This window comes from Anomaloglossus baeobatrachus, chromosome 1 (genome assembly GCF_048569485.1).
Source record: "Anomaloglossus baeobatrachus isolate aAnoBae1 chromosome 1, aAnoBae1.hap1, whole genome shotgun sequence".
Taxonomy (NCBI): domain Eukaryota; kingdom Metazoa; phylum Chordata; class Amphibia; order Anura; family Aromobatidae; genus Anomaloglossus; species Anomaloglossus baeobatrachus.
In genome coordinates, this window is record NC_134353.1 from 736,756,395 (window position 1) to 736,782,167 (window position 25,773).

Below are 25,773 nucleotides of genomic sequence, written 5' to 3' on the forward strand. Positions count from 1 at the left end.
CTCTATCACTTTTCTGCACTGCTTTGTGGAAGGTGGACTTTCCTAGTGTGAAACTCAGGAGTCCGCTCCCGGCTGGATGTGGCCTAAGGAGCCGTGCCCGCAGACGCTGGCCTGTGGGATCTATGGGCTTTGGCGGTGACCTCTTATCCCTAATTGGTGGGCTGTTGTCTTCTATGAGGGACTTTGAGTGGGACAGGACCACTAGTCCTGGCCTCAATCGGTTAATTAACCAGTTCCACTTGATTCTGGTCCTGTCTTCAGGGTCCGAGTACCCCCCTTTGTGCTCCGGTTTCCGGGTCGGTTCCCCGTGTCAGTACCGGCGGGTTACAACCCTGTCCCGGTCCACCTTGGTTCCACCGAGCCGTTTTCCCGGCTCCTACTGACAGAGACCACCATCTGCCTCCTAGCCAGTGGCACCAGGGCTCCTACCCTGGTACCGTTCAACTTCGATTTCACTGCTGGAGCTACAATTAGCTCCAGCCCACACTCCTCTCCAAACTGAACTCTAATCTCATCTGCTTGTTTTCCCGCCCCGGGCTGTCTGGACCCCTGGGTGGTCGTGTCCCAACTGCCTGGTCACGCCCACTGGTGTGTCTATCTTTCCCTAAGGGGGGTGACTAGGGGTTCTGGTTGGCTGTGTGTTTCCTAATGAGGGAAGGTGTTATGCAGGGGCCTATCTGTGACTAACTGGTTTTGCCAGGGCGTCACATATCCACCAGACTTCTGCACAACACAACTGATGGACCCAACCCCATTTATAAGGCAAGAAATCCCACTTATTAACACTAGAACTACTGGACTCGTGACACCTATATAGAAATACATGGTGCAAAGTAGTCAAAATGACTACCTCAGTAGTTCTAGTGTTAAACCTGACAGGGCACATCTGTGAAGTGAAAACCATTTCCGATGACTACCTCTTGAAGCTCATCAAGAGAATGCCAAGAGTGTGCAAAGCAGTAATCAAAGCAAAAGGTGGCTACTTTGAAGAGCCTAGAATATACAGTTAGGTCCAGAAATATTTGGACAGTGACACAATTTTCGCGAGTTGGGCTCTGCATGCCACCACATTGGATTTGAAATGAAACCTCTACAACAGAATTCAAGTGCAGATTGTAACGTTTAATTTGAAGGTTTGATCAAAAATATCTGATAGAAATTGTAGGAATTGTACACATTTCTTTACAAACACTCCACATTTTAGGAGGTCAAAAGTAATTGGACAAATAAACCAAACCCAAACAAAATATTTTTATTTTCAATATTTTGTTGCAAATCCTTTGGAGGCAATCATTGCCTTAAGTCTGGAACCCATGGACATCACCAAACGCTGGGTTTCCTCCTTCTTAATGCTTTGCCAGGCCTTTACAGCCGCAGCCTTCAGGTCTTGCTTGTTTGTGGGTCTTTCCGTCTTATGTCTGGATTTGAGCAAGTGAAATGCATGCTCAATTGGGTTAAGATCTGGTGATTGACTTGGCCATTGCAGAATGTTCCACTTTTTTGCACTCATGAACTCCTGGGTAGCTTTGGCTGTATGCTTGGGGTCATTGTCCATCTGTACTATGAAGCGCCGTCCGATCAACTTTGCGGCATTTGGGTGAATCTGGGCTGAAAGTATATCCCGGTACACTTCAGAATTCATCCGGCTACTCTTGTCTGCTGTTATGTCATCAATAAACACAAGTGACCCAGTGCCATTGAAAGCCATGCATGCCCATGCCATCACGTTGCCTGCACCATGTTTTACAGAGGATGTGGTGTGCCTTGGATCATGTGCCGTTCCCTTTCTTCTCCAAACTTTTTTCTTCCCATCATTCTGGTACTGGTTGATCTTGGTCTCATCTGTCCATAGAATACTTTTCCAGAACTGAGCTGGCTTCATGAGGTGTTTTTCAGCAAATTTAACTCTGGCCTGTCTATTTTTGGAATTGATGAATGGTTTGCATCTAGATGTGAACCCTTTGTATTTACTTTCATGGAGTCTTCTCTTTACTGTTGACTTAGAGACAGATACACCTACTTCACTGAGAGTGTTCTGGACTTCAGTTGATGTTGTGAACGGGTTCTTCTTCACCAAAGAAAGTATGCGGCGATCATCCACCACTGTTGTCATCCGTGGACACCCAGGCCTTTTTGACTTCCCAAGCTCACCAGTCAATTCCTTTTTTCTCAGAATGTACCCGACTGTTGATTTTGCTACTCCAAGCATGTCTGCTATCTCTCTGATGGATTTTTTCTTTTTTTCAGCCTCAGGATGTTCTGCTTCACCTCAATTGAGAGTTCCTTACACCGCATGTTGTCTGGTCACAGCAACAGCTTCCAAATGCAAAACCACACACCTGTAATCAACCCCAGACCTTTTAACTACTTCATTGATTACAGGTTAACAAGGGAGATGCCTTCAGAGTTAATTGCAGCCCTTAGAGTCCCTTGTCCAATTACTTTTGGTCCCTTTAAAAAGAGGAGGCTATGCATTACAGAGCTATGATTCCTAAACCCTTTCTCCGATTTGGATGTGAAAACTCTCATATTGCAGCTGGGAGTGTGCACTTTCAGCCCATATTATATATATAATTGTATTTCTGAACATGTTTTTGTAAACAGCTAAAATAACAAAACTTGTGTCACTGTCCAAATATTTCTGGACCTAACTGTAAGACATATTTTCAGTTGTTTCACAATTTTTTGTTAAGTATTTCATTCCACATATTTTAATTCATATTTTTGATGCCTTCAATGTGAATCTACAATTTTCAGAGTCATGAAAATAAAGAAAACTCTTTGAATAAGAAGATGTGTCCAAACCTTTGGTCTGTACTGTATGTCTCTTGGAATAAGGGAAGGAAAAATTGAAAGTGAAAAATAGAAAAATTGCCATGTCTTGAAGGATTTAAAGCTTGTGATCGTTGCTTCTGACTGTTGGCAATCAGAGGTTGTGGTCACAAAATGGCTCTGTGGGACCGGAGAGGTGCATATAAAAGATGAAAATACCTGTGGGTAAGAATAAAACCAAGTGCAGAAATCTTAGATGAAAAGTACCATTCCATTATTAAACCCCATTCCACCCAAAAAAATAAATAAAAAAAAGCTGGAATGGAGCTTTAATTTCACATGTGTTGATGCTCCAGCACACCACTAGATTCCCCACAGGTTACAGGTGATGACTGAGATTCCCAAAGAGTAGAAATGAGCGGACCCATGGAAGTTTGGTTCCGCAGGCTCAGCCGGATTTTAGATAAAGTTCGGTTTGGGACCCGGAGTTGACCTGATCCCCAATGGAAGTTACTAATTGGGCAGTTTGTGTCTCCGCCCACATATAGCCAGCCATAAAGTTTTTCCCTTTTTTGTTTGGCGCACACTACATCCGATTACACTATTTTTACCTCCAGTGTGAGCCACTCAAGAACTGCAAGCCGCTCGCACTTTGCTGAGCACCAAGCATGCCCGATGCTCGCGCAAGTGGTTTGCATATGTAAAGCACAGGAACTCCAAATATTCTGAACTCAGTTTTTTGTAAAGTCTGTGTTTGGTACAAACACTGAATACTGAACCTCAGGTTTGCTTATCTCCACCCAAGAGCTTATCATTCTAGGATTCTTTTAACAAAAAGGAATTGTCCAAAGCAGATAGTCACTTTTTAAATCCTTTTTAGCATGCATCTATACTGTATTGCTGTTTTTCAGATATTTTAGAAAAATACATATTAGAAAATGTTACGTGTACTTGTTATAGGGGATGTAAAAAAAACAAACTATGAAAACAGTCTCAAAAGGCTCCTTTCACACTTCCCTTTTTTTTTTCCAGTTGCAATTTATCGCCTTGAGGAATTACGGTATCCTACAAAATATTTTGCAGGAACACGTTTTTTCCCCATAGTCTTGTATTAACGACGGATTGTGACTGGTGGTCTTGTGTTGCATCCTCCGCGTGACAGATTAGTTGTTTAATGACTGACCATTGGGCGGAAGCAACGCAGAATGTAACGTTTTTTCTCAGTGGCAAAAAAAACGGATGGCGATGGATGCGTCGTCGTCCCTTGTGTGTTATAATGGAACCCTATGGGCTACAGAATCCATCGACGGATCCGTTTTTTTATTCTGGGCACACCCAGATTGAGTGTAAATGAACTTCTGTTAAGAAAATTCTCTCTATCTCTCTCTCTTTTTCGGATGTGTTCATATAGGTTTATGTGTCGCCCACGATTATGGGGTACTCAGTCCCGGGTGGTTTATATCTGGGGAATGTCACTTTGATGGCCGTTGCCCGGTTCCGTGCTCTGGGCCCTTTTTGTGCACAATGTCCCCTACTGGGGCTGGTGTTATTGGCAGCCTGGATGGTAGGCCCTCCGCAAGCAGGGCAGGGCCCCAGAGGGTAGGTGAATTGACGGGTGTCGGAAGAAGGTAGTCCACACAAGGGGTTCAGTGCAACTGGTTCTTTACTCACTTTTTCTGGTGGTAACTGGTTACCCGAGGCCTGCTGGTTTCACCTTCAGGTCCCCTTCGTCCCAGTGCCAGTGTAGTAATCTGGTACTTTCTTCCCATGCACATGTCTTTGGTTGGTGGGTCCCTGTGGCGTAGAGCAACTGGGGGTCCCCGTCCGGTGGTTTTCAACTGCAGTCCGTATGACGTTAGCGTGAACCCTGTGGGGTTGGTGTCTCTGGTCCTGTCCCCGGTTCTCCCTTTGCTACTATGTCTCGGATGTTTAAAGGCAGCGAGGTCCTTGATGGTCCCCTCGCTGTGCAGGTGTTAACAGGCCTGCCTGGAGCTCCTGCCTGTCCTAGGGTTCTGTTCCCTGTTGGTGCGTAGTTCCAGGAGTACTCCACCATACTCCACCAGCAACTACCCTCCTGGGCACCAGGTTACTGCTCACTCCAAGTCAGTTTGTCTCTTCCTGTCCACCTTCACCGTCTCACTCCCCAGACCAACTGTCTTTTCCTGACTGTCCACAGTCTGCATCTCCCACCTGGTCAACTAGTGGACTCCACCTCTAGGCGGCCATCCATTTGTCCGACCCTAGCCTTGTACCATTCTATGAGGGATTGTTGGGGAAAACTGGGATTTTGTGACGTGTTTGTGTGTTACTGGCACTGGTCTTCCGGGGCCCTAGGGGGTAGGCCCTACATCCTGGTGAGGATGCAGAACCTTGTAGCTCCCTAATGGCTTCAGTAGTGCTACATTCCCCCTTGGTTAATTCCAGCACATCCTCGGGCTGCAAGTGAAGCTGGTTGCACTTTTATTTTTCACACAAATAACATAACAGATCTTCCCATGCAGGGGAGTTTCAGATTGTAACGTTAATTTAACTGGAGTACCCCTACCTACACCCACTACCCAAAGGTCCTGGTCCCAGAACCCACTAAGGAGGCAGGTCTCCGGTTCCGTTGGGGACCAGGTCCGGACCATCTCTGTCCCGGACCTTTCCTGCACCCGGCCTCTCCTGTGGCTGTACGTTAACAGGATCCACTGGTTGGGTGTACTCTGGTGTTGCACAACTGGTGCAACATTTTACAAGGTAAGAGTTTTTAGCTGCTGCCAGTCCTGCAGCCTGGGTCCATTTTTATATCAAAACATGAATAACTGGTAAACTTTCAATTGTCCTTTTTCAAAACAATAAGCAGGTTAAATGGACATTTTTAACTTTTCAGGAACAGTCAAACAAACAACTGGTAACTTTTTTTTGCAGGAGGTAATTACCAGGGTGTAGGAAAGGGGCCATCTAGTTCACTTGGCCTCCTGGGATCAGCACTCCGAGTCTTGGTGCACTGGTCCCGTGCACCTGCACTGCCTCCTGGTGGGAGCTGAAGGACTGGTGCTGAAGTGGGAGTGGGGGCTGGCTTTTCTGCAAGGACATCCACATCAAGGGTGTACCAGCCCCGCTCTCCATAGTGTCGGGTATAGGCAGCTTTGTCACCCACATGCAGATCCCGGTCAGGGTGTCCTCTGGGGAGATGGGGTCTCACATCCCGTCGGGAGATGAAGACCCCCTCCTTTAAGCTGGGCTCTGCAATCCCCTTTTCACGCAGAAATGCTTCACAACACCCTGTTACATCAGGCCTTGGGCACGGTAGGTGGCGAGCCGCTGGCACTGCTTCTCTTGGAGGTCTCTGGCCTCCACCTGCGCCCGCCGTGCCCCCCACTGATCCCACTCCCGGGCCATCTGGGTAATGATGGCCTGGCACCCTCCACGGATGTCCTCCTCAACGCGGGCCCGCTCCCAGGTGACGATCACTGATTTCTCGCTACCTGCTTCAGGGTAGCTCACTGCCGAGTCCCCGACAGCGACTGGGCACAGTACCTGGGGAAGATCGTCAGCACTAGTGGCGGCCTCCTCCTCGGCTTCCGATGGCGTGGTAGCCTGGGCTGTCGTCACTGGATCAGATGGTGCTTGCTCCTTCTCCAGCGGAGAAAGTGATGTGACCGCTTCTGGTCTGGCAGGGGAAGCTGGTGCCACTTTGCCCTTCTCCAGGGGAGAAGGTGATGCGACTGCCTCTGGTCTCGCTGATTCTGGCGGTCATCCGGCCTGGTCGAGGATGGATCCCGGTGTCTGGGTTGGTGCAGCCTGATCAAGCAGCGCTCCTCTCTCTTGAGCCCGCATGGTTGCCACCACTCCCATCATCTACACCTTCCACTCCTCTACACGCTGCAGGTGTTCCGCACGCAGAGTCCAGCACAGCCGCTGGACCTCTGCTTCTAGTCTCTCCGCGGTCCAGGTCCCTGGGCGATCCCCTGGTGCAGACATGTTGTTGGTAACAGTCCTGGAGGCATTCTGGTGCAGGGCCTCCGGGCTCCCTGCTTCCGGTTTCGTTTTACATAGTGGACACTCCACGAGGTCAGGGCTTTCTTTTCGCGCCTTTCTCACCACTGTGGCGCAGTTACTTTTTACAAAAAAATGGCGGCGGTTTTTCAGGCAATAAAGCACAATCCATAAAACACAATCTTTAAGGCACACGTCACATGGTTTCACCGGGTCCAGTTCAATCCTGTTCGTGACGCCAGGAAAAAGGGTTGTGTTGCCCAGGGTTATGGGCTACCCGGTCCCGGGCGGTGTATATCTGTGGAATGTCACTTTGGTGGCTGTTGCCCGCTTCTGTGCCCTGGGCCCTTTTTGTAAAGGGGAAATATTTACAGGGGAATAGAATAGTGTTCACACGTGACGCTACTAATGTGGATGGAGCCGCCACTGCACAATGTCCCCTACTGGAGCTGGTGTTAATGGCAGACTGGATGGTAGGCCCTCCGCAAGCAGGGTCGGGCCCCAAAGGGTAGGTGAATTGACGGGTGTTGGAAGAAGGTAGTCCACACAAGGGGTTCAGTGTAACTGGTTCTTTACTTGCTTTTTCTGGTGGTAACTGGTTACCCGCGGCCGGCTGGTTTCACCTTCAGGTCCCTTTCGTCCCAGTGCCAATGAAGTAATCCAGTACTTTCTTCCCCTGCACATGTCTCTGGTTGGTGAGTTCCTGTGGCGTAGAGCAACTGGGAGTCCTCGTCTGGTGGTTTTCCACTGCAGTCCGTATGACGGTAGCGTGAACCCTGTGGGATTGGTGTCTCTGGTCCTGTCCCCGGTTCTCCCTTTGCTACTGAGTCTCGGATGTTTAAAGTCAGCGAGGTCCTTGATGGTCCCCCTCACTGTGAAGGTGTTAACAGTCCGGCTTGGAGCTTCTGCCTATCCTAGGGTCCTGTGCTTGGTTGGTGCGTAGTTCCGGGAGTACTCCACCGGCAACTACCCTCCTGGGCACCAGGTTACTTTTCACTCCAAGTCAGTGCGTCTCCTCCTGTCCACCTTCACTGTCTCACTCCCCAGACCAACTGTCTTTACCTGACTGTCCACAGTCTGCCCCTCCCACCTGGTCAACTGGTGAACTGGACTGGCTCCACCTCTAGGTGGCCATCCATTGGTCCGACCCTAGCCTTGTACCATTCTATGAGGGATTGTTGGGGAAAAGTGGGATTTTGTGACGTGTTTGTGTGTTACCGGCACTGGTCTTCCGGGGCCCTAGGGGGTAGGCCCGGCATCCTGGTGAGGATGCAGAACCTTGTAGCTCCCGGATGGCTTCAGAGGCACTACATTTACAATCACAAATCTTTCCTAGCTAAAAGAAAAAATTACAATGGATCCGTTATTTCACAGGAATCCATCACATCAGTTTGACCACTATCTGCAACGGATCAGTCCCATCAGTCACACAACAGGTTGTGACTGATGGAAAAAAACGTAAGTGTGAAAGCAGCCTAAGCTATAACACCTACGGCAGCCAACCCATGTAAATGTTACTGATTAATTCAAGAGAAACAATTATTTATATTTTACAAACATATCAAATATTTTATGCTTAATATTTATATATTTTGCAATGTAGATGTATTACATGTGTACCTTTTTATATACTGTAAAACATAAAGGAAATGACATTAAACCTTTTCAGTCCAGTAGAGAAGGAGTTAAGATGGCTATATGTAGACTGTTGCATATCATTGTAGTTCTGTGTGTGACCTTGTGGATCTTATTCCTTGTCTGAAAGCAACCCTGATCCTCTTCTCACACAGCTTCACAATGTGATTATGCCAGTGAAATTGATATGCTGTACTGCTAACAGCACTTGTCCTTGTGGGACTCTTGCAGAGAAGGTAATTACAGGGGTGTGTGCACACAAATGAAATTGCTATGATGAGTAAACATGTTTGTGTGCAGTGGATATGCCCAATTTTGATACCCCATGTCTTCATTATCTAACTAGTTTCTATTGAGCATGTTTTTAATTCTTGTTCTAACTGTGTACGTACAAAAATAAAATGTGAAGGGCATCCATACTGCCAGATCTGTTGCTTGAAATGCAGTAAGCATTTTCCTGATGTTCCTCGGATAGCTATTTATTATTGGGCGCAGACAACTGTGATGCTTCACTGCACTAGAATTGGTTTATATGTATGAATAGGGATGAGCGCATTTACCAGCATTACCTTCTCTAATTAGTTAAAAGCTCTTGGCTCAATAATTCTATTTTAATGACATCATTTACTAGAATGCATTCTTCATTACAGCTGTCTACAACTACAATAGGAAAAATGAATGAAGATATAGTAAAATGGTTATTTTAGATAGAAATATCTATGTAACGCTTATTAGAAATTGCTCAAATAGCAGTTCACTATGAATACAGTGCGAGAAGGTGTAGACCGGGTACCGGGGTGGGCTCCCCAGGATACAGCAAAATCGTGAACAAGGAAAACAACTCACAACTCAGTACGCCTAGATGTAGTCATTAAGTTACTATAAGTTGCTTAATAATACACCCGCCTAATACATTAGCAGAGAATTTTATCTAAGATAAAGGAGTAACCAATTGGATGTTAAAGCACACCAATCACCAGGGTTTTCATGTATAACCTAAAGCCAGTGCTATACTGGCACTATCAGGCTGATTCTCTACAGACTTTAAGGCCATGTGCGCACGTTGCATCCAGGACCTTGCAGAAATGAACGCATCCTCTGGCAGAATTTGTCATTGTTAAATTTGGTGTTGGCCACAAAAACGCAGTGCTAAAAATGGGATGTGTTTTCAATACAAAGACACTTATAAATAAAGTTTGCCCATTCAAACCTTAGTGTAAAAAGCAATTCAAGAGGCTAAAATATAACTTTTAATCCTAATATATTAAAAACATTATTAGGTAACAACTACAAGTAACCAAAAGCTCCTTAGTACACTGACAACTCAGATGGTACCATACACTAGGAATATGGTGACCAAGGAGCCTAAAGATAACAAACTAAACAAAAAAACACAAAAAACACAAATAATAATTGAGTAGATTACTTCACTCAAAAGGACAGTGGTCCATATAGTAAGTACAAAAAAATAATAATAAATTGAAACAATCTCACCCATGTCAAGTAGCTTGGGGTGCACCAGGTAAAGTGAGTTTCCCTAGGGACGTGTAGGGTCAGTAACGACATGAAAATTGGAGGACCCACACAGAGGAAACCCTGATGCACCCCAAGCTACTTGACATGGGTGAGATTGTTTCAATTTATTAACAAAAATTCTAAATCTCTCTTCCCTCTCACTCCGTAGGTAATTTGCCTAAGGAATGTTCGATATGGCATTGTGTACACTTTTCTACAGATCTAGGCTCTAGTGTTGAGTGGACCCAGACTTGAAAAATCCGGATCCGCGCGGTTTCAGCGTTAGATCCAAGTCCGTGCCGAACGCGGGAATCCGGCTGCACGATCCGGGTTTTTTTTTTTCTTCTCTCTCTCTCTCTTTCTCTCTCGGATTCCGGAGAGAGAAAGAGAGAGAAAGAGAGAAAGAGAGAGAAAGAGACTTCCTTGTCAACCCACCACTGATCCGCCGGACCCGGATTATTAGCAATCCACTCAACTCTACTAGGCTCTTTCAAATATGGTTAGCTCAGAGAGCCGAGTCTGTTGGGCACTAATACAATCCAGTGCCTGATATTTAGTTATCTATTATAATGATCTATTTAGTGCTTATATTGCACTGTAATGTAGTAGGAACACAGTGAATTCTGACCACGTGACAGGTGTTGTGGAAATATCATCATTATCAATACCAATATCAATATAATACCATAAGTATTTTATGTTTAATTGTGACTTTTTTTCTATAAATTGTGAGTGCCACAATGGGGTCCAAATTTTTTCCCCATCTTTAGCAAAACTTTTCATGTCATAGTGGGAAGAGGAATTTGTTTTTAACACAAATAATCCCTTTTTTAGTCACATTGTTTGGGCAATGTGACAGCCGTGCCAAACTTTGTCACTTACTTAAATAGTACTCATTACAATTTACGTTTTACCACTAGTTATCTCAGCCGCCTAATCCATTTTTTGGATTTTTATCTACAGGATAATGCAGAGCTCAAAAAGGTCCATAAATCTCTTTACAGAAAAAAGTAACACCATTTTACAATCTTCCAGCTGCCATCCCTATTATTTGACTGCAGCCATTGCATAGGGTGAATTTTTGGTAGGCAGATGCCTTTACTCAAGTGACAGCACTTAAGGTGATGTCATAAGTAAGGCCCCTTTCACACGTCAGTGATTCTGGTACGTTTGTGCTTTTTTTTAAACGTACCAGAATTACTGACATATGCAGACCCATTATAATGAATGGGTCTGCTCACACATCAGTGATTTTTCACTGCACGTGTCTCCGTGCGGCGTACCCGCGTGTCCGTGATTGCTGCACGGAGACATGTCCATTTTTTTCTGGCATCACTGATGTCCCACGGACCACGCAGTGGTGTGGTCCGTGAAACACGTGCCAGATAAAAACGTGCTTTTAAAATAAAAACCATTTTTACTCACCCGGCTCCAGCGATGTCCTCTGCAGCCCGTGCAGTTGCTGCTTCTGAGCCGACTCATTACTGTCGCGCATATTCATGATGCACGACACAGCCAACCCGGAAGCAGCTGCTGCGGGGGTCAGCGCCGGCCGGATGCTGCACCGCGGGAGTGATCAGAACCATGGAGAGCGGGAGCGCGCACAGGTGAGTTGATTTCTAAGTGCAATCACGGGCCACGGAGAACGGAGCCCGGATTGCACTTAGACAACCCACGTGTGCCGTAACTCATGGCACACGGAGGGACATGTGCGTGTTTTACACGCCAGTGAAAAACGTCAGTGTTTTTCACTGACGTGTGAAACGAGCCTTAGGCTAAGTTCACATGTCCAGTAATTATGCATTAGAATGGATGCTGCAGAGCTCCATTGGGAAAAAAGTTGTGCAAATAAATAACTGATGTCTCCTGGATTCGTTTTTTTTTTTAAATTGGAGTCTATGGAGAATGGACTGTTAATGTTAATGCTAAATCTGTTAATGGATTGTTCTTTAGTCATCTGTTATTATTGCATTTGTAATGGATTAGTTTTTTTCTTACAGGATTCTTTTCAAATGAAAGATAAATAGCAATCCGTTCTCAGATCCGTTCTCAATAAACTCCCATATACAAAAAACGGGTCATTTTGCCAATGGATCTCTGCAGGATCCTTTCTGACGGAAGATTAAAGGACATGTGAACTCAGCCTAAAAGGCTTATAAATAGGGGATACAATAAATGTGTAGTGAAGTCTGTTTTTGCTAAGGTCAACTCTATAACCAGAAAAATTAAACTGTATAGTGATAAAAAAATAAAATTAAATTAAATCTCACAATTTAGAAATCCAAATCACTTTCAACACATCTTTCATTTACGATACAATAAAATCAAACATATTGTTACCAAATACTTACTTCTGTTGAATCAGGATCCCATTTTCAGAAACTTAAAGGGGATTTCCACTATTTGGATAACTCCTTCTCATTTCCCATGTTTGATCACATTAAAATAAAAAGGTTATACTTACCTCCCGTGCCATTGGTGCCGTCAAAACGTGAGGTTTTGATGTTATGCGATTCCTGCACCTATTCACCGCCGGCTTCTCTCTCCCTGCTTTCAGACGTATGAGTAATCAATAGTAAGTGAGAGCTTTGGCTGGCCGCATTCACTTTCTGTTGCTCCACTCAAATGTCCAAAGGTGGGGGCAGGGCTCGCATGACATCCCAACCTCACATGAGCTAAAACGGGGCCTGCACAGAAGGTGACTATAAGATTTTTTATTGTAATGGGGCCAAACATGGGGAATGAGAAGGGGCTGTCCTAGTAGTGGGCAATGCCTTTAAGGCTATGTGCGCACGTTGCGTCGGAGTACCTGCAGTTTATTCTGCACGTTTTCCTTCCCTTGGTTTTTGACCAAATGGCTTTTGACCATTTTTTAGCGCTAAAAACGCATGCGTTTTTACCGCGTTTTTAGTGCGGTTTTAGCGCTTTTTACCTGCGTTTTCACCTGCGTTTCTGCAGATGCGTTTTTTAGATCAAGACACTGAGAAATAAAGTTGAATTAGTCAAAAAGAATGAAAAAAGAGAAAAAAAGTATAAAATTTACTTTTAATAAAACTATATGGGAAATTATCAATTTTAATGAAAAAATAGTGGTTATGCACATTTTATCAGAAAAATAGGTGAAGTTTCTAATTTTTTAACATTTAAATTTTCGGTTATTGTGTGTGTGTAAAGGAACATTAGAACCCATTAATTTTTGTCCAGAAAAGCATGCGTTTTTGGAGCCAAAAACGCAGTGGAAAAGCAGGTAAAAAGCATGAAAAACGCAGGAATTGTGATTTTGGTTGCATTTTACCATTTCTCATTGACTCCAATGTTAAGGAAACGCTGCAGAAATCGCAAAAACAACTGACATGCTGCTTCTTTTTCAGCATGGTTTTTGACCACAAATATGCAAATTAAACGCTGCAGAAAAAAAAGCAAAGTGCAGACAGGATTTCTGCTTTTCCCATAGACTTTGCTGGTAATCAAAAACGCATGCGTTTTAGCGCAAAAACGCTGCTGCTAAAAACGCTGCAGAAACGCGGAAAAAAACGCAACGTGTGAACATAGCCTAAGTGAAAGTGGATGTAGATGCATGGTTAGATGAGGTCGCTACTTGGGCAATTTTCTATCTCCCAGTCTTTTCACTGATTAATCTGCTAACTCCATCTAGTTTTCACAAAACATTTATTCAAATGTGCAGACAGCCGATGCAATGTTTGTGCATTTGCTGCAAATGAAAAATAACTTATTTCAGTGTCACATGATGGTACTCACAAAATGTATGATTTTATCAACTGTGATTCACAATATGTGGCTGACTGCATTGAATGCAGTGCCTGCACTATGCATTATATAGGCTGTATGATCAGGAAACTCAAAAAACATCTTGCAGAGTCATAGTCTTGTTCTGTTACACATTTTGTGACAATGCACAACTGTGATATTACTAATCTGATCTTCTTTGGGATTGAGAAAGTCAAAAGTCCAAATAGGGAGGTAGCTGGCAGGAACATCGCATTCTGCATGAAAATTTTTGGATACTAATGTAGGATACACAGTACCCAAATTGTATAATTTCAAGAATGAACTCTTCTTGATCTATTTATAATATATATTTGTTTATTCATTATTTTTGTTAAATATATTTTGTATGTTTTTTCTTTTGTTTTCAATATGTTATCATGTTAATTATATGTTCTTCTACATGATTGAACCTAAACGCCGCTTTACACGCTGCGATATCGTTACTGATATTGCTAGCGTGCGTACTCGCCCCCATTGTTTGTGCGTCATGGGTAAATCGCTGCCCGTGGCGCACAAAATCGCACGGACCCGTCACACTACTTACCTGCCTAGTGATGTCACTCTGGCCGGCGATCCGCCTCCTTTCTAAGGGGGCGGTTCGTTCGGCGTCACAGAGACGTCACTAAGCGGCCACCCAATCAAAGTGGAGGGGCGGAGATGAGCGGGACGTAACATCCCGCCCACCTCCTTCCTTCCACATTGCCGATGGACGCAGGTAAGGAGATGTTTGTCGTTCCTGCGGTGTCACACATAGCGACGTGTGCTGCCGCAGGAACGACGAACAACATCGTACAAGCTGCAGTAACGATAATTGGGAATAGAGGGGCATGTCACCGATGAGCAATTTTACATGTTTTTGCAACGATTTAAAATCGCTCATAGGTGTCACACGCAACGACATCGCTAAAGCGGCTGGATGTGCGTCACGAATTCTGTGACCCCAACGAGATCGCTTGAGCGATGTCGTAGCATGTAAAGTGGCCTTAACTGGTTTAAATAATCCTCTCATCATTCCTTTAGACATACAATGATGAAAGGCGTTTATAACGCCAGAAATGTGTCAGATTTTGCACCCATCATATGCTCTTCTAGGTAAAATGGATTACAAATAAATGCTTTTTATAATTTATTAAATGGCAGTTGTACCAAATTTCCCTACACCCACTCATCTATGTTCCAGGGCATTTAAATCATGTGCTAATATTGTAAGCTCATTTTCCTTTTGCTTTCTGTTTTGGATATAGTCGCTGTAGCCTAAAATTTACAGAAATGAGCTATACATGATCAGTCTTTCATTAAGATGCAATCTTGATACAATTCATTGCCACTTGCGGCATGTTTACTCTGCAGATTTTTGTAATAGATAGAAAAATCTTCTGAGGAATCCGGATTTGAAATTTGACGTGCAGTGAATCTAAGAATAGATTTAGCCTCACTTAGCATAAAAAATTGAGAATGTTATGTCAATTATTTTTTTACTTTGTGAGCATTTAAAGAGGACCAACCACCAGGATTTTCCTATATAAACTAAAGCCAGTGCTATACTGGCACTATGATGCTGATTCTATACATACCTTTAGTTGTAAGATCGGATGTATACTTTCTGAAATACAGATAAGTAAAGTTTGTGAAATGCGCTGTTATTTGATTGATAGCAGCTACAAAATATCTAATGGGTGGGTCGGGTTTTTCTAGTTATTCCCGCCCCTATCTGACTGCGGAGGAAAGACAAACAGGCAGACAGGCGTGGGATTAACTAGCAAAACTCGACCCTCCTACTAGATATTCTAAAGCTGCTATCAATCATATAACAGGTAATTTCACAAATTTTCCTTGCCTGTATTACAGAAAGTATACATCCAATTTCACAACTAAAGGTATGTATAGAATCAGCATGATAGCGGCAGTATAGACGGCCAGAGAGCCCCATAGGGGTGAACAGGCCCATGACGATCGGGAGGGTTAGGGTAGGAAAGAGTTAAGTGCTAAGGTTGGCGGCACATAGGGGCTGCCTGATTGGTGGGAGAGTCGGGAAAAGGGATTGGGTGAGGGACAAGATATGGGAGGGTTGGTGTGTGGGTATAAAGGGGGCTGTGCAGAGGTCACTGCCCCTTTTGACCTACAGACAGCGTGTCCCCCCTGCGCTGCTGCCTCCCTGACTGAAGAATGGTGGCGGTGCTGGAGCTGGGGGGGGCATCTGAGGACATCTGCGAGGACGCGTCTGCGGGGCTGGAGCGGCTTCTCTGCTCCTGCGCCCGGACCTGCGCTCGGCGGGCGCGACCGCCGGAGCGCTACTCCCCCGTCGGGGGGGGGAGAAGACAGATTTAGGAGCCCCTTCGGGGACCCTCCGGGGCAGCGGAGTGCACCTCACCTTCAGACGTGTCTCCGGCCGCCGGGAGGAATCCTCGTCGGAGATTCCGCGGGCCGGGGGTGGGCGGAGCTTATGTGAGGCCTACTTCCGGTCTGCGGCCTGCACGGCCACGGACCAGAGCAGCGGCAGCCCCCAGTGAGGTGCGGGCTGGGGGTGGCGCCCGGCACCACAGAGCGGACGGGGAGACTCCCTGCAGACGGCAGGGGAGAGAGCATGGATCGAGGGGCGGCACGGATCGGAGCGGTAGTCGGAGGGGGCTGGTGGCAGGGTCATGCGGTCGGCAGGGCCCTTGCGGCGGTCTGTTATTACGGTACCTCCCAGCAGGGATCAGGCTGGGGGGTGTTCCTGGCATCCGGACGGAGAGGCACGGCCTTCCTGCAGTCGGCAGGGAGGGGGACCACCGGGAGCTACAGAGAGTACAGCGGTGCAGCAGGAGGGGGCAGCAAAGAAGGATGGCGGCAGGACGCCGCGCCGCGGCATGAAACAGAGGACAAACAGGAGGTGCACGGAGGAGCAGGGTGCGGTGACCGTGGGGGTTGACGGCCGCAAGGTGCGGGCTGTCCCCTCGCTGGTCCCCCCAGCGGACTTCAGCAGCTCTTCTTATTCGGGCGAGGAAGAAGGACCGGAGGAGGCGGCAGGACGGATGAACGGCAGCAGGATGTTCGCGGTACGGCTGCTCCGGATTCGGTTCAGAGGCAGCCCGGTGAGAGAACAACCAATATGTTTAATGTTGTGGGTAGTGTTAGCGGGGACGGGGGTTCCACCGCGGGGAGTGGTTTGCCGGGGGTTTAGTGCGGTCGGTCAGTCGGGATTACCCGGGGCGGAGTTTTGGGGGCAGCTGCTAGGGGTGTTGCAGGGATTGTCGGCTGAGCGGTCAGGTCGAAGCGGGCCTGGGTCCCTGGCGGGGGGCGTGGGTGGGTCCCACGTTCGGGGTGGCTGCCGGTGGTACCGGTGCGCGAGGTAGAGACTTAGGAGGTTGTGCTGGCGGTCGTTGCGGGTCAGGCGGACGGCGCGGCGGCCGTGGCGTGGGTTAGCGAGGACGTGGAAAAGGATGATGAGGTTGTGCGTTTGGATGTTAGGGCACGGAGCGAAGTTACGGGTGCTTTGGGAGTCCGTTAGGGGTGCATTTAAAAAAGGAGGTGAGGGAGTAGATAAGAAAAGGGGAGTATGGGGAAATATTTTCACTGCTTCCCTTGGAAAAGTTTAATTTGGATACAGTGAAGGCAAGTGAATCTGAAAGATAAGGAGGATAAAAAACAAAAAAAAAAAAAAAAAAAAAGGGGGAGGTGTAGGTTGATCCCGAGGACGTTTACTAACTGGCATTGGAAGGCTATGCGGCCGGGCATCTGGTGGGAACACAAAGATATATGTTTTGGGGATGCGTTTGATAACGGCTCCGGCGCAGCCCTTTTGAGGTGGTGCCGGGGCCCGGGTGCGAGTGGCGGGCCATTGGCTGGAAAAAAGAAAGGGGCGTGTTGGAAATTTAGTGAAGGGCAATGTAAGTTTGGGGGCAGCATGTCAGTTCAAACACGAGTGTTCCGGTTGTGGAGTTTTCCCACTCTTTGGCCAGGTGTTTCAAAGGGGGAAAGAAAAGTCGGGGGAAGGTTTTGGTAACAGGGAGGACGCTAGTGAGGGTCGAGGGATGCGTCCCTATTTAAATAGATATCCGGATGACCGGGCGGCGGAGCTGTTTGCTACGGGTTTTATGGAAGGTTTCCGGGTTCCGGTTGATTTTGGGGCGCCGGTGTTTCGCCCGGGTAATTCTGGGTCCGGAAAAGGACATCCGGAGGTGGTGACGGAAAGGCTGCAGAAGGAGGTGGAGCGGGATGGATGGCGGGTTCTGGTCCAGGACCCGTCACTCCCCAACTTGAGGGTTTTCGCTGCTGGGAGTGGTACCCAAGAAGGAGTCGAACGAGTATCGGCTCCTTCATCATCTCTCTTACCCGGCTGGGTTGTTGGTGAACGGCGGGATTTCACCCGAGTGCCGGCGGTCTGTTATGTATCATTTGACAAGGCGTTGGAGTTAGTGTGGGTAGTGGGCAAGGGGCCCCGATGACCAAGGCGGACGTGGAAGCAGCTTTACGGTTACTTCCGGTGCACCCGGAGAGTTTTTTCACCTTTGGGGGGTGCAGGTGGGATGGGCAGACTATGTGGAGCAGTGCCTGCCCATGGGTTGTTCTATTTCGTGCGCTTAGTTTGAAGCGTCAGTTCGTTTGTGGAATGGGTAGTCAGGGATGTGGCGGGTGTCCACTCAGGGATACACTATTTGGATGATTTCTTTTGCGTGGGCCCAGTGGGCTCCTCGGTTTGTTTCTTGCTGTTATTTACATGAGAACGCATTGCAGGAAGCCTGGGATTCCGGTGGCACGGGGGAAGACAGAAGGGCCAGTGACTTCCCTGTGTTTCTTGGGCATTGAAATTGACACGGTGGCTATGGAATGCCGATTGCCGGAGGACGAGCTGCGTGTTTTGAAGGTGTCGGTGCAGTTGTTGCACTGGGCTAAGAGGGTGCGGTTACAGGATTTCAGTTGGTCCTTGGGAAGTTGAATTTTGCCGGTTGCACTAGGCCTATGGGGCGAATATTTAACAGGCGTCGGGCAAGCGCAATGGCAGGGGGTGATTGCTACAAATTATTTGTCAGAGTGACAATGACAATAAAAGGAGGTTTGCTGGGGTGGGGCTGCATTCATTGAATGATACAAAGGACGGACGTTATGGGTGAACAGGGCAGTATCAGATATCCAGCTGGAACTGTTTATTGATGCGGCGGGGGCATCAGGTTTTGGGGCAATTTTAGGACGCATTGATGTGTGGGCTAATGGCCACGGCTTTGGGTGGAAAAAGGGGTTTGTGACATATTTGGCGCTGGTGGAAATGTTCCCCCATCATAGTGGCGATGGAGTTTTGGGGCCCAGAATTTGCGGGCAAGAAGCTTGGTGTGCATTGTAATGACATGGCAGTGGTGTATTTCGATCAATTCATGGTTGTCAAAATCGCCCCCGGTGGTGTGCTACTTGAGACATCTGGTGTTGGGGTTGCTTAGAACTCAACAGGTGCGTGGTGGCGCAGCATGTGCCCGGAGTGCAAAGTGTAGTGGCTGATGCGCTCTCGGTTTCAGTCCCACAGGTTCAGGCGACTGGTGCCAGGAGCGGACAAGGTTGGAGAACTAAGCCCGGCATGGCTGTGTGACCTGGCGTCGGGTAGCATTTGAGGGAATCAGGAGACCGGTGACTGAGGCTACTTGTGCCGATACCAGGCTGTGTGGCGGGAATGGGAGGAATTGGAGAAGGCGGATTTTATGGAGCTTGGTTAGACAGGCCGAGTGCTGGGGGTTTTGTCATTGATTAGCTGGGATTTTTCAGCAGGCCGGTCCGTTTCGGTGATGATTACAAGTTGGGCGGTGTTGGCCTTCTTGTTTAAATGCAAGGGGTTCGGGACGTGGCAAAGGCTTTTCTGGTGCGGTAGGGGAAAAAGGGTTTTTTAAAAGGACGCGTGGTCGCGAGACAGGAGACGGCCACTATTGTTTCCGTCGTTGATTGGTTGGTGATGTGTTTGGGGGATATATGCTCGTACGATTAGGTACGAGGCTGTTTAAGGTTGCCTTCGTATTGGCATTTTCGGGGCTTTCTGCATCAGAGAATTTGGTAGCCCTGCCAGGCATGCGGTAGGCGGGCTGTTATTAGAGGTTGTTACGCTTGGTAAGGATGGCGCGAGTGCCGGCATGGTTTTCGATAGACAGACCAAATAGGTGGGGGACGTCTGGTGACATGGTTTGAATTGCCAGGGCACCACCTATGCCCAGTGGTTCAGGTGGCGGAACTCTTGCAGGTGTGGGGTGGCTACCCCGGTGTTTCTTTAGACATGTGGATGGATCTGCCTTATCGTGATTCCAGTATGGCAGTGTTGAAGACGGCTTTAGTAAGGGCCGGGGGAGTAGCCAAGGGATTATGGGCCCACTCCTTTCGGATTGGGGCAGCGACCGAAGCGGCTACGTGGGGGGGCTGAGTGAGGATTGGACCCGGTGGATTGGGAGCTGGGATTCCTCCAGGTTTCGTTTGTATATTAAACCACATCTGATTAGGTGATGTTTGGTGACAGGGGGGGGTCCTTTATTGAGGATGGTTTGGTGGGCAGTCTCTTCGTGCGGAGCGGCGATGTAGGAAGCCCGTGTGAAATGGCTCGGAGTTCGGGGCATGACTTGGAGTAGAGTTCGCCCTGGATTGGTGTATTATAGCCGGATTGACAAGGAACCTGTTGTTTTAATGCTGCATGTGGGGGGGAATGACTTTGGAGTGTGGACGGCGTGAGAGTTAAAAGGGAGAGCAAGTTGGACTTACTTCATTTGTGGAGGGCGTTCCATGGCATTGTGATTGTGAGGTCCGATATGGTAGCCCGAAGGCAGTGGCGTTTTAGGAGTGGATCGGATTAACAGGGCCTGGGAAAAAATGGAACCGGGCGATTGGCAGGTTTGGAGCGTGGAACGGAGGTTGGTGGTTCGATTCGAGGAGTTGGAGAAGTCCACTGAGCAGTATTTGAGGCGTGATGGGGTCCATTCTCACGGATGGTGGTTGGATTTGTGGACGTTGGGTTTGAAGGATGGAATAGAACGAGCATTGGGGGTGTGGGGGGCCCGGGCCAAGTAAGGTGTCACTTGGCCGGTCTGTGGCGGGGTGATAGGTCCGTTCAGAGAGGTTTGGTGTACCGACAGTAGGTTTGTTGGTATGAAGCCACTCAGGGGGAGTGGCGTTGAGTTGGATGGGAACTTGTAGGCAGAGGTCCTGCAGGTTCTGGGGAGGGGTAATTAACGATGGAACGTTAATTACCCTACACCTCGGGTCGGTTGGTCACGGCCGAGGTGGTCCCCTGGGCCGGTTGGAGGTTACGGCCGGGGGATAGGAATGATGGTTTGGCTCTCGGATGGACCTATCAGGTGTCATTTTGTGGAGAATATGTATATATGTATAGGTTCAGGTGTTAATGGGGTGGCATGTTGAGCCACAAGTTTGGTACATATATACTGTTGAATAAAGCTGTGGCCATTCGGCAATAAAGTTGGAGTCTGTGTCGTTACTAATATGTTTAAATTAACGGGAAGTTTGTCACTGGAGACCCGTTTATCCCTTATAGATACGTCAAGACGGCCAGAGAGCCCCATAGGGGTGAACAGGCCCATGACGATCGGGAGGGTTAGGGTAGGAAAGAGTTAAGTGCTAAGGTTGGAGGCACATAGGGGCTGCCTGATTGGTGGGAGAGTCGGGAAAAGGGATTGGGTGAGGGACAAGATATGGGAGGGTTGGTGTGTGGGTATAAAGGGGGCTGTGCAGAGGTCACTGCCCCTTTTGACCTACAGACAGCGTGTCCCGCCCACCCGCCCTGCAATAATGTAAAAAAAAAAAAAAAAAAGAATAATATATAAATAAATAAATAAATAAAAATGATAATAATAATAAAAAGAATAAAGAGTATATATAAAAAAAAAAAAAAAAAAAAAAAAGAAATTAATAAAAAATGGAAAATAAATGTGAAATATATAAAAAAAAAAAAAAAAAGGATGTTGTTTTCTTTTGAGTTGTTGTCACAGCGGGGTGATAGGTCCGTTCAGAGAGGTTTGGTGTACCGACAGTAGGTTTGTTGGTATGAAGCCACTCAGGGGGAGTGGCGTTGAGTTGGATGGGAACTTGTAGGCGGAGGTCCTGCAGGTTCTGGGGAGGGGTAATTAACGATGGAACGTTAATTACCCTACACCTCGGGTCGGTTGGTCACGGCCGAGGTGGTCCCCTGGGCCGGTTGGAGGTTACGGCCGGGGGATAGCAATGATGGTTTGGCTCTCGGATGGACCTATCAGGTGTCATTTTGTGGAGAATATGTATATATGTACAGGTTCAGGTGTTAATGGGGTGGCATGTTGAGCCACAAGTTTGGTACATATATACTGTTGAATAAAGCTGTGGCCATTCGGCAATAAAGTTGGAGTCTGTGTCGTTACTAATATGTTTAAATTAACGGGAAGTTTGTCACTGGAGACCCGTTTATCCCTTATAGATACGTCAAGCACTGGTTTAGTTTATATATGAAAATCCTGATATTTGGTCCTTTTTAAGATATGATGTTTATGAACGTTGGCACAGATTATTTTTTTAAATTAATGGGAGGAAGAATGCACGTTGATTTATCTGGATTTTGCTACAGAATCCGTGTTGAAATCTGCATAAAATTTCCATGATTCATGATGGCCAAACCATAGGAAGCACGAATCAGAGCCTGGCTACCCAAATGGCAGCCTGGTATGTTTTCTTTGAAATGCCCAAGGAATTTGCCAAATGTAATCTAAAGAGAGAGATGCGACTAGTGACTAATATAGCAATGTCCCCAGCTGGCTTCTTTCTACACCACTATAAATGCCTGAGAGGTCTCTCACAATGTAGGCTCATGGGAGAGTCCTGAGCGAGGAGAAGCTGGTCCAGTATAGTTCTGTAGTAGTATCATCTAAAAACTACATGCATTTAATATCAACATATCTGTACCTACCCCTAGGAAAAAGTAAATTTCATAACTTCATTTATGTAGCGCGACTAATACTGAAACATTTTGTTAAATGGAGTTTTGCATAAACTTCACCAAATGTGATGGCAGCATCGGGCTCTGTTCACATTGCAGATTCTGAAAGGGTTGAGAATGAAGCGTCTCCAAAACAGAATTGAGATTCCAAGGTTCAAGGGGTTTTTGGTGAGATGTTTGTTATCAAGGGGTGACTGATATGGCAACCTAGAATGCATCACTCTGCAGAGAAAAGTCTTGACTTGTGGATTAGAAAACTTTCTGTTATAGAATATCTAAGGAGGAAACCTGAGCCTTTAGGCCCTGTGCGCACTGGAAAACGGAATTTTCTTAAGAAAATTCCGCAGGGTCTGAAAGATTACCGCGGCAAACCGCACCAGAAAACTGCATGTGGTTTGCCACGGTTTTACCGCGGTATTGCCGCGGATTTGCCGCGTGCGGGTTGGTACATGTGCTTTAATGCATTCCATGCAATAAAGCACATTCGAAAAAAAAAAAAAAGGTCATTTCCCTCTGAGATAGAGAGTAGATAGATAAATAGACAGAGGAATGGATAGAAGAATGGATAGACAGATAGAGGGATAGATAGATAGAGTCCCTGTGAGCACACGCTGCATTTCTCCCGAGCGGTAATGTGAGTTCACATTACTGGCCGTGGGAAATGCCCTGTGGTTACCTCTGCTGTCTCGTTGCGAGGCTGCATTCAGCAGCGTGTCACTCGCTTTTGGATGCAAGCAGCGCAAGATGTGGATTACGCCGAAACTGTGGATTACGCCGGAGCTGTGTTTGGGGGGTTTAATAAATGGGTGAAAGAGGAGGCTTTTTTGTGTTTTATTTAAAATAAAGGATTTTTCGGTGTGTGTTTATTCACTTTACTTACGGGTTGATCATGTCAGCTGTCACATAGACGCTGCCATGATCAAGCCTGGAGTTAATGGCGGCGATGCGCTGCCATTAACTCGTTATTACCTGGATAGCCACCGCATCACGGCATCTGGAAGAGCTGTGGACACTCCGGGACTGCCGCATAATGCATGCAACAGTCCCGGGGCAGCTGCGGCTGATATTCTCGGCTGCAGGAGGAGGGGGGACATTAACCCTGCCCCCCGTCCTCCCAAGCCTGAGAATACCAGGCCGCCGCTATGTGCTTACCTCGGCTGGATGGTAAAAATGCGGCGGAGCCCACGTGTTTTTTTTTCTATATTTCCGTTTGATTTGTATGTGTAGTCTATATGTCTGTGTGTGAGTGATGTGTGTGTGTGTTCTATGTCTGTGTTCTGTGTCTGTGATGTGTGTGTGTGTCTGCTCCGCTTCCTCTTCCTGTAGTGACATCACTTCCCTGTGGGATTTCACGATAACATTGCAGTCAATGGAGGGAAATCCCGCAGGGACCTGTGGAGAAGAAGTGACATGCAATTGTTTTTGCTGCGGGAATCCCGCAGCAAAACATGCAGCTGTCAAATTCCGCATAGTGCGCACAACATTTTTTTTTCCCATAGGTTTTGCTGGTGAATCACTGCAGAGATGTTATGAACATTTTCTGCAGTGAAACATGCAGCAAAACCGCAGGAAATCCGCGGGAAAAACCGCTAAGTGCGCACAGGGCCTTAGGGAGTTAACAGCCAGTACCAACTCCAGATTGGACTGCAAAAAGGTGAGACCCATCGGCAAGGAAAAGGACATTGGGGCAATGTTGCTGGATTTACACCAACCAAACACAAAATGTGCACAGCTACACTCCAGCACCAAGTGTCCCCCTGAATCTCCTGGAAAAGGCACCCCTCACTTAATCTCCACCCTCATCACTGAAAGGGTCTGACAACTGAAGAGGAGGTGGAAGAGGGGGAAAGATAAGCCAAAAAACTCACTGAGAGGTAGCCAGAGGGAAGAGAGGAAACTGAATCTTTAGCCAGGACCCCAAGCAGGGAACACAGAAGCAAGGGACACAGTTACAGTGCCTACAAGTAGTATTCAACCCCCTGCAGATTTAGCAGGTTTGATAAGATGCAAATACGTTAGAGCCTGCAAACTTCAAACAAGAGCAGGATTTATTAACAGATGCATAAATCTTACAAACCAACAAGTTATGTTGCTCAGTTAAATTTTAATACATTTTCAACATAAAAGTGTGGCTCAATTATTATTCAACCCCTAGGTTTAATATTTTGTGGAATAACCCTTGTTTGCAATTACAGCTAATAATCGTCTTTTATAAGACCTGATCAGGCCGGCACAGGTCTCTGGAGTTATCTTGGCCCATTCCTCCATGCAGATCTTCTCCAAGTTATCTAGGTTCTTTGGGTGTCTCATGTGGACTTTAATCTTGAGCTCCTTCCACAAGTTTTCAATTGGGTTAAGGTCAGGAGACTGACTAGGCCACTGCAACACCTTTGATTTTCTCCCTCTTGAACCAGGCCTTGGTTTTCTTGGCTGTGTGCTTTGGGTCGTTGTCTTGTTGGAAGATGAAATGACGACCCATCTTAAGATCCTTGATGGAGGGGCGGAGGTTCTTGGCCAAAATCTCCAGGTAGGCCGTGCTATCCATCTTCCCATGGATGCGAACCAGATGGCCAGGCCCCTTGGCTGAGAAACAGCCCCACAGCATGATGCAAACAAGAAGATTGGAAGGGCACCACCCGTCGGGATCTCCTGGTATATGGAAGATCAGAAGAAAAAGAGAGAAAAGATATACCAAAAAATGGGATCACCGATTCCAATGTTGTGATTATGAAAAAATATATTTTATTATACAAACAAAGTGGGAGGAGCAAGGTAACAAGGGCACATACACAAATGATTAAAAACAATTAAAAAGCCAAAATTGGCATGATTCCCCACCACGCCAGCCTCCAATATATAAAAATATAAATATAATAGAGGGTACCCCTTACAAATACAGTAGATTTCCAAACAATGAATGGTAACTGCCTGGTACAGGTATAGAGCCACCGATGTATAGAGCAATGGTTTCACACATACGTGAGTATAATAATGGAGAAAATCTCTAGCATATATATACAAACACAGATAGTAGAAGGTGATGACTTAGCATGGGTAAAAACCACTGATATACGAATGACCGACTTCAACATATGGGGTAGTGAGGGGTATACATAAGTTCAGGTCAAAATACAAAGATACAAAAATAGTGA